Raw genomic sequence first — 11105 nt, 5'->3', positions numbered from 1 at the left:
GACTAGTGCAAGATCTATAGGTATATACCACTAGGTAATTAATAGATGTGAAACAATTCAGTACACTGGACGGGTGGACATGTGCGTAGTGGTTGTAGTATACTGTATATATAATTATATTATTAAATTTAAGTTATTTTACTAACATATTTTGTATGTTTCTCTGTGTCTGAAAGAAATAAATAATTCTTATTATTAAAGTATTCTGCAATCACGTTGGAGTATTAAGATGGGGCATACTGTGGCAAAGTTTATTACTACTAGTACACACTACAAATGATTACACTACGGTGTAATAGGCGGCAACACTGGACGTATTTTGTTCTACTACTATTTGTAGATAAAAGCAACGCTTTATAATAATTACCATAACAACTTTGTATTAATTCATTAACAGCATATTATCGTACAATACTTTTATCTTGATAATATAACAATATTCAAATAATTGGCAATTTTCTTATCTTTTTCTTTATCTAAAGGCCACTGTACTGTAGTTTTGATAGCGGATGAGCCGGAATACGTCCGCTGCTGGATAAAGACCTCCCCAAAGATCTTCATGATGAACAGTCCTGCGCTGCCCTCATCCAACGTATTCCGGCGATCTTGACTAGGTCGTCGGTCCATCTTGTGGGGGGCCTACCAACACTGAGTCTTCCGGTACGTGGTCGCCATTCGAGGACTTTACTGCCCCACCGGTAATCTGTCCGTCGAACTATCTGCCCTGCCCACTGCCACTTCAGTTTCACAATCAGTTTTGATTAAGTATATAATATTTGTATAGATTGTACAGTAAATTGATACTCGTATTACTGTGTCCTTCATAATTATTATACATCAATAATAATAATACTAATTATTAAACTAGTCGCGTGATCGTATTATTCTATAATTATAAAGACTGTTGAGCACAATTATATTAAACCTTTGTCAACTAATAAAGGTTTCGTATACAAATGTTATTTATTTATTAAGATAACATTAACACATATCCAATTGGAAAGGACCACCAAATAAAAGGAGATTGAAACGCTTCCATACATTCCTGGGCCCAGGTGATAACAAAAAATAAATGTATACACTTCTACAATAAAGTCCTAGCCACTGTGCAGGGATTATCTATAAATAAATTTAAATGTTTTATAAAAAAATGGCTCTGTCGTAAATCCTATTACTCCACTGCTGAATATCTAAATGATCGGACAGCCTGGGACTAGATTGTGATTATTTTATAGCGATAGAAATGACTGTACAATATTGTATATTTTTATTGAAAAGAGCGCAAAAAAAAAGAATGCTGGGAGAGTTTCTTGCGCCGCTTCTTCTCTTTCAGAGCGCCATTTGTTTCCGAAGCGGTAGTAGTATCTAGTAGTATAAGAAATGACATCAAAAAGAATTCTAAAGGAATCAATTTTGAGAAAATAAATGTCTTTTATGCCTTTTACCAACCTTGTTTTTTGTTTTAGATAAAAAATACCTACCTATCTACGTATACCTATCTACTACTGTAACGACATTTTTTTGTATTATCGTAATAAGATAATATAATATAGTATACCTAAATTAAAAGATAGTTTTATTTGCTCAGATAAGAATAATATATACTCAATAGCTCATACATGAAATGTAAAACAGACTGCTAGAGACAATAATTACTTTCCTTGGAATTCAATTGGGTAGGTAGTTAACAAGTCGGTATCGGCATAACTCAACGAATATAACAAGAAACGAAGTGACAATGACGAAGAAACGAAATGATCTGTCAGACTGTCATTGTCAAAGTGAAGTTAGCGTTGAGGAACAAAGATTTCACTAGTATCTATTTTTTATGTAAATCGATTTATTGATCGATCTATTGATAATAAAATAATTGCTCAGTTCTGTTTATTTCTGAGATAATAATATATTTTATTCGTAATAATAATTCGAACATAAACTATGCACCTTACTAATTTTATTGAAATAAAACAACTGGATCTTAATGTTATTTTAATCAATTAAATATTCATTCGATTACGTCATTTTAATCGATTTTCTTTATTTAATGTTTTTTCGGTTTGTAGATTGCATAATGAGCTAGTTTTTTGTATTTTACATCAGAAAAATAAACCCTTTTTTTAAAGTATATTTCAACTTCTTAACCATCAGGCCCAAAAGTCCCATTCTCCTTTGAAAAACAAAATTTTATGAACGATGCGGGATTCGAACCCACGACCTCCGGCGTTCCGTGCCGGTGCTCTAACCAAATGAGCTAACCGTTCGAGTACCGCCTCGTTATAAAATTCTGTTTGCTCTGTTCAACTATCAGGTTGTGGCTTCATATACATGATCTACTTTACAGTTGATAACCTGCTCAACCCCAATATTTGCATATTAGGAAATTGACTTGATGAGATGTCGCTCTCAGGCCAACTTACACTAGATTGATTGATTGGTGGATTTTTAAATAAGGGTTAGGGAATAAATGGCTTATTATTATATTATTATACAAGTATTATTGTAATTTTTTTTTTTCTTAGGTAGTAACCTAAGGCGATACAATCGAATTTTATTAATAAGATGTTGGTTATTAAGATGATATTCTATAAACGCTCTTTTAGCAAGGAGATTTTCTCCTCGCACTCTGTGCCGGTTCCAGTATTTCGGAACTGACATGACAATTTCATACCTACCCTCACTTATTTGAAAGGCCGGCATCGCATCTCTCGACCTCATGTTCATGTTCACTTAGCATGAGATGAGCCACTTGCGCGTTTGCCTCCTCTAATATAAAATGATCCCTTTAAGGTTAAATAGTTTCATATTTATTACAACATCCAATTGAGTTTCTTAAGATTTAACGATGTTATAAGCACAGAACAGGTAATCTCTGTTCTGTGGTTATAAGTGAAGTTTTTTCGAATTTCGAAAAGGACCGAACCAGTATTTTTTATTCAAATGCAAATGGAAATCATCTATGACTTTGACTTTATAATATAAATGTATTGTAATTTTATTTATTCTTAGTATTTAAACGTTATGATTATTTAAGTTTAAGAACATTTACAAAAACCCCGTTTTTGTATCAACGCTCTCTGACAGTACTTCCCTTAAAGCCTCGCACACGCACAGCATGAAGTTTCATGCACAACCCAAAGGGCGCGTGGGGATGTTTTTTTTTTATGGAATAGGAGGACAAACGAGCGTACGGGTCACCTGGTGATCACCGCCGCCCACATTCTCTTGCAACACCAGAGGAATCACAAGAGCGTTGCCGGCCTTTAAGGAAGGTGTACGCGCTTTTTTTGAAGGTACCCATGTCGTATCGTCCCGGAAACACCGCACAAGGAATCTCATTCCACAGCTTTGTAGTACGTGGAAGAAAGCTCCTTGAAAACCGCACTGTGGAGGACCGCCACACATCCAGATGGTGGGGATGATAACCTAACTTATGGCGTGTCGTGCGAAGGTGGAATTTTCGGAGCTAATTTGCCCTCTGGATCATGTTTCTGTCGCTGGGCATACTTATGATCATCAAGTGGAGTAGGGGATGGTCTTTGGAGCCATCTTTTTTTTTAAGTGGCAGGAGAGCGGATGTTCCCTTTTGAGGTCTTCGTCACGTAACCGCATGCAATGCTGAGCTGCTTGAATTGTTGGGGACTAAGTACTCTATGAACGGCTAGATCACTTGGCGTTGCGTAGAGACGTCGCTTCGTTGTGTGTCTTTTAACGCATTTATCACCGGAAGTGTTCCGAAGAGCTGTTTGATCTGATTTCTGCCAAAGAATTCCACCTATGCACAACATGCCACCAATTAGGATATTATCCCCACCATCTTTATGTGCGGCATTCCTCCACAGTGCGGTTTTCAAGCAACTTACTTCCACGTACGTCCAAGTTGTGGAATGAGCTTCATTGTGCCTCGCATTCAGGGCGACACGAAATGGGCACCTTCAAAAAAAAGCGCGTACACTCTCCTAAGGGGTCAGTAACGCTCCTGTCATTTATCTGGTATTGCAAGAGAATGTCGACGGCAGTGATCACATAACATCAGGTAACCCGTACGGGTTATAGAAATGTGATATGAGCGTACGCTCGTTTGTCCTCTCTTCCATAAAAAAATATATTCTCATAAAATAAAACATAAAATAATTTACGTGATAATTGTACATAATAACATACAAAATATTAAATTATTAAGGTTATTACGACTAAGCACTCAAAAAACGAAACGTTACAAAAAATTAAGTTTCTTACATTAAATACGGATAAATAATATTTAAATACGGATTAAGTGAGACTGGAGCCGGCTAATAGTATTATTAATTAATTAACTATGCACTTTAAGTATTTAAGTACTGTTGCGATGTGACATTGAGTTGAAAGTCCAAGATCATTATTGGTTAGGAGCGGACGTATCCGGGTCCTGTGCTATTTACCATTTACTATTTCATCATCATCATCAGCCGAAAGACGGGAATAGACAATTTTCTTATCTTTTTCTTTATCTTAAGGCCACTGTAGTTTTGATATCATCATCATCAACAGGAAGACGTCCACTGCTAGACAAAGACATCCCCCAAAGATCTCTATGACGATCGATTCTGCGCTGCCCTCATCCAATGTATTCCGGCTATCTTGACCAGATCGTCGGTCCATCTTCGGGTTCGAATCCCGGTAGGTGCAAGCATTTATATGATGAATATGGATGTTTGTTTCCAAGTCATGGATGTTTCAACGTATTTATATATGTTTATATGTATTTATATATGTTTAAGTAAGTATATTGTATTAAATATATCGTTGTCTTGCAACCTATAACACAGGCTATATATGCTTAATTTGGAGCAAGATAATTTGTGTAAAAAGTGTGTCAATATTATTATATTATTATTATCTTGTGGAGGGACTACCAACACTGCGTCTTCCGGTACGTGGTCGCCATTTGAGGACTTTACTGCCCCAACAGCCATCTGTCCGTCGAACTATATGAACTATTTACAGAACTCAAATTCAAATATCTTTATTGAAAATAGCATTAAAAATCACTGAACGTCATAAAATTACCAACCATTCGAAATAGTGTGCATCACACCGGCATCAACGGGCGCAAGAAACTCGGCGGGATTTTTTTTTATAAAAAATAAGAATGTAATATCGTACAATGAACATTTTAAATTAAATAGCCTGATTGTTTTCACTCCATTTTCTTTTAAATTTCGTAACACAATTGTTTGGTACATTTTATGGGATCATGTTGTTAAAGTATGTACATCGCCCAATAAAAGACTTACTAACTCGACTTAGTTGAATATTGGTTGTTTCGAAGCACCACAATGGAATTCCCGTTGGCGACGTGTAAGAGCATAGTAGGTAAATTACGTGTCTGCCTGCGGAAATGGGTCACAAACAAAATTAAATTATTCGTAATTGAAGAATATAAAAAAAAATTAACAAAAAAACCACCGACTTCAAAACACTATTTCAAAACAATAGATATAGTATGCACTAAAAAGTATAAAAATAATTGCGTATTTTTATACAATCTAATTAATTAATCTAATTCTAGTTACGATTATTGTTATCGGTGTCCTTCCGCAGCGACCCGCTCTCGCCTCTCGCCTCCTCATGACTCAAGCACATCTCAATTATAACTATATATGTAGTTACAAATCTACCTAGGCTGACACCGACTCCAAAAATAACAATAATCGTAACTAGAACACTTGATTAATTAATTTGATTGTATTAAATACGCAATTATTTTATACATTTTAGTGCATATTATATCTATTGTTTTGGAAAAGTGTTTTTGAAGTCGGATGTTTTTCAGCTATTTTTTTTTATTATATAATTTTTTATTTTAGTGAATTTGAAGTACACTAACTAACAATTTGTTTAAATATGTGTTGACATACAAATTTTTTCAATCCAACAATCAACGTAAGCGCTTTGCAATTTGATTACAGGCAGAAATTTTCCCACAGATCACACCCTTACTGTAAGTCATTAAGTAGTTCCATTGATATCATCAATCATCATATTTGACCTCGAAAATTACTTGACCATAACAACGTTACGGTAGATGACTTAAATATCCTAATAGCATATAAAAGATTCGGCCGAGTATCGATAATTTGCTCCTAAGAATTGAAGAGTTCCGTTACTTTGTCGTGGATCTCGTAATCAGAACCCAACCAAACTATCACCAAACTACCTTTGAAGTATATCCTTTCCAATTAAAAAACGAATCATCGAAATCGGTTGGCACGATATTGAGTTATTCGTAAATTTATCATCCACATACGTGTAGCAAATTTAAGACTTTTATGGTTTTCTCATGGATGCCATTGTCAGATCTGGACTAAATTACAATGCGACCACACGGGAAGCAGCAAGAATTGAGCACCTTCTTCAAGTCGGTTAAAAATACGAGAAGAAAATCATAATTTAGAGAAATTTTGTGAAAGTGTAATATTATCTCATAATGACTCTTATATTTTGTGAGTTGTCAAAACTATTCGGTAATGTGGGGCTGGTAAGTTAATCCAAAGTTTTTTTTCTCGACTCTTTTGTGGGCGATGCGATGTGATAAGTTTATTAGCATGAGCTTTTACAACATGATCCCAGAAAATGTTCAAAACTATAATTATGTGATTATAATAATTGTGATTAAGGTTAATGTAACATAAATTAATTTCTTGACCATATTATAAATAATATTTAGATATATATTATAAATAATATTTAGTAATTTATATAGATTAAGCGGTCCCTTCCCTCATCCCTTTGTCGAAAGACAAGCTCTTTAACTTACCATATAATTTAGATTTAAGTTTATATTTAGTTAAGTATCACTTACAATATTTGTGAACAGCAATAAAGGCTTATTTTAATTATTTATTTCATAGATAAAGAAGACCATTGAGTTTCTTGCTCACTTTTATAAAGTCTGAGGCATAAATTTTCAATTGGGTGGTAGTTTTTGACGTTCAATGAATGATCATACCCTGAATGAATAAAAATATTTGAATTTGAATTACAACGATAATCTGACGCCTGTCTTATTATTTAACAAGGCAGTAATCAGTAACTGACCACGAAAATTTTAAAAAGATATTTTGATATCTACTATTAAGTTCAATTTAATCAATTAATGTTCCAACGATGACATCGGTAACTATTTAGTTCTCTACTGGCTTACTTACCTACGTGCTTTAATACCTACAATGCCAATTAAATAATTTATGCAGGCAATAGTAGCATATTCTCTCATGTACCCAATGGTGGCAAGTCTCAACCGTGCTTCCTGGTTCCACAAATTGATATTACGCCAAATACAGGAGTGATATTGGGCAAAGCTGGTATCGGAGCATGTAAGCAATAGCCTACTTAAGAAACTGTATAAGGATGTTTTCAGGTCCCACCAAAGAAAGTTATTTCTGAGGCAAAGTCGAACCACATATGTGATGTGGGAATGAATGATGAATGTGGGCGGCGGTGATCACCTAACGCCATGTGACCCGTATGCTCGTTTGTCCTCCTTTTCCATAAAAAAAAAACCGAGACTTGCACGCCTTCCCAGGCCCAGTTCTGATCTCTTACCAAAGCTTCACTACATAGGGATGAGGACTCCCTGGATTGTGATGCAAAAAAACAAATATAATCTTTTCAAAATTAAGTAAACTTCATTCGAATAGGCCTTAACTAAGCGCTTAGCGCGAATCTTAGTCTACTTTTTCCGAACATACGATTCGGTTAGTGAATAGAAAATACTAGAAACTCAATAGGCACTTTTTTAAATCTATAATAATTACAATAGCTGTAATATACATAACAAATTATCTGGCAATGTGCTGCATCCAATATATGAAACTTAAATAAAAAGGCGTTTTAAAAATGAAATATTTCATAAAAACTAATAGAAATAGAAACTGTATGAATATTAGATATTGTGTATTAGATGCATCATCCTTTAGAGCTGGAATTCATTGTTTGTGTAAAGATGCTTCGTGAACATTACTTTTGAGATGATATTGCAATAATTAGTAATCTCATTAAAACTTTCAGAGATCTAATAACAATAGCAGGTCAACAGGTGCTAGCAGCACTCGTTCAAGAGTTGACGTATGGACCAGCCGTCGCTCCCTTGATAATTTAACAGTCGGCTATTGAAATACTAAAGAACTAAGTGGATAAGCTCACTTATTACCGACTTTTGATGCGTAAAAATATATCTAAGGTTAGTACCTAATGATCGCTGTCAAGGTGGCATGGTCGCGTGTTACAATTTAAGTGGAGTAATAATTTAAGGACACATTCGTAATCACTTGAATAAAATGACCGTGAATTGGGTTATTTGTGAAATTACCCATTGAAAATTGTAAATTGCCACATTTGGTATAATATTGGCTGTTGCTGGTCGAACGCTTAACGGATTACTAGCAACATAATATTATATTAGTAGTCCTATAACATACCAGTTCCTTTTTTGTAATCCTATTTATTCATAGGAGTAGAAAAACTAACTAACATCTGTCTAGTAGAAAATAAATATGTACAGGGTTTTAATCAATAGGTTGTCGATACTTGTATACTTTAAATGAATGCACACTTGCCCTGTGTATGAAGAAACTAAACCCAAAAATTCTCCTATTGTACGCAAGAGGGTTAATGCTCTTACTTGTAATATACGAGTATATACAATATTTATGGATGTAACTTGTTTACCATTCTTTAGCTGTCTCTAAAAGGGTTGCTATCATTCTATAACGATGACAGCGAACAAAGTTATAGCGCTATTTGTGGAAGGGTGTAGTCAATGTTGTGTGTCCCAGAGGCTAAACGTGAGTCGTTCTACTGTCCAGAGGACTTGGCAACGATTTGAAGGGACTGGTACCGTCAGTAGAAAGCCTGGGTCTGGAAGAAAGCCATGCACAGAAGCTCACCGCTTCCAGGTGAACCAGGCATTGAGAAATCGCAAATACTCTTATGTCGACCTCAAAAAGACACTTGAGGTAGTGAAACAAACAGCTTATGGACTGTCAGGAGGAGGCTTCTCGCTGCCAATATATGCAGTCGCCGTCCAGCCCGTGGCCCTAAATTACTCCGCGATCACAGAGTTGCTAGACCCAGAGTTGCTTCGCTCGAAATAAAGTTTTACTATAATTTGAGTATTATACTCGAATAAAGAAAAACTATATGATGAGGACCGACGTTGGCGAGTACTGCGAAGGCAAGGGGAACGCTTCACAGAAGTTTGCTTTGGAAAAACACCCCTTTTGGTGTTGTTGGATTAATGTATTGACCGTACGGAGTTAGTTGTCATAGAAATCGGCACTTTGAATGCACACTGGTACTGTCTTAATTCCTTACATACAATCCTCATTAAGGGAAGAGTCAAATCGAAGCAACCCGCTCCACAATACATCAGGGAGCTAAGGAATATAATTGTTGCGCGATGGGAGCGTATTCCACAAACAGTTAAGAATAGCATCGATAGCATGCCCGGACTAATATAAGCTGTAATTTTAGCAAGAGGGTCAACTCCACATTAAACATTTTTTTTATGTAATAAAAAACTGAAGGGTTTAGACTGATTTTTTAATAAATGAACAGCGAATGATTTTGATTCACACAAACTCTTTGGTGGTCCTTAATTTTGCGGCAGAATGAAAATGATGATGAAGAGAGATAGTTTGTGGTGACAGTGGAGGACATCACTATCTATTCTCGTTCACTCTTTGCTTATAAAAATGTGCACCTTTCACTTTTGAAGGTAATCGGCGCAGGTCGACCTTAAGTTTAACCCATAATTTGTAATTAATATGGGATGGATTTTTTTCTGATTTTTCTGATGATATTGACCATCTGACCTGTCATCCCGTTTCAGCTTGACCTTGAATATGGAGGCATGCTGTATAAGCTTCAATATATTTTGAATAACATTCACTTGAAGATCACTTATTTAAAGACAACTTTGTTCCTCATATTTTTATTTTAAGATCATTTTTTGATTAAGACTACTGTCTTATTTCTTTACTTATCTCTTCTTTAGTTAACAGGATTACGATAAATGATGAGGTTTAATAAAATAAAGACGTAATTTAATATAGAAATCTGTATTTATATCATTTCTTATACTTGACATTACCGTGAGTTATTATTTACCAATAGATTATTGCACAAACAAAATATTTAATGCCTTTCTTTGAGTATAATATTTACGGCTACTTAAACAAATTAGACAATGTAATGATTCCATAGTTCCATAATATACTGCAAAAGAAAAATAATAACTAATAAAAATAATTACTACCCATTAATAAAATAACATTATTTTGATTATCCGTGTAGTAGGATATACTTATTATATTATTAATAGCTTTTCATAATTTTTTTCCTACATCATAGAATCATTTGAACTTATCAAATGATTCTTTGATGCAAATCATGCGTCATTTTTCTTATCTTGAAACGGGTCAATCTAGATTTTATATTACATAAAAATGCATACAACCTATTTCTCAATTAATTAAAGAAAATTACACACTTTACTGCATACCTAATTACATATTTATACATCAACTAATTCAATACATATGCATAGTTATTATTGCCTTTACCATTTAAAAATTAATAGCATAGTATCAAGGAGATCTTAGTCGTGTAGAAGATCTTTTTAGTACACTGTTGGCTTCAACGATGGGAAATAATTTAATTTGAAAAAAAATATGATGTGAAAAAGAAACAATCGAAGAAGAGACAGATCATGGATCGAAGCGACGACCGTTGTCTTTCTTTATATCAATAAATCATATGAGTGATAAATAAATAATATGTTAAAAGTGATACAATACAGTTATTTTATAAAATATATAGAAGAAATAATTTAAAGTTTCTCTCTATGATTCCCACAGATGAAAACGGCGATAAAACAGCTCACACGTTAAACAATTATAAAGTTAATTAGAAGCTTCATAATCACTACATATCATAAAACACTCCTTCGCCGTGTCTGTCTGTCTTTCGGTTCGCGATAAACTCAAAAACTACTGTATCGATTTTCATGCTGTTTTCACCAATGGATAGCATGGTTCTCGAGAAAGGTTTTAGTATATAATTTG

This window comes from Leptidea sinapis, chromosome 11, assembly GCF_905404315.1.
Source record: "Leptidea sinapis chromosome 11, ilLepSina1.1, whole genome shotgun sequence".
Lineage (NCBI taxonomy): Eukaryota > Metazoa > Arthropoda > Insecta > Lepidoptera > Pieridae > Leptidea > Leptidea sinapis.
Note: the sequence above shows the minus strand (reverse complement) of the source record.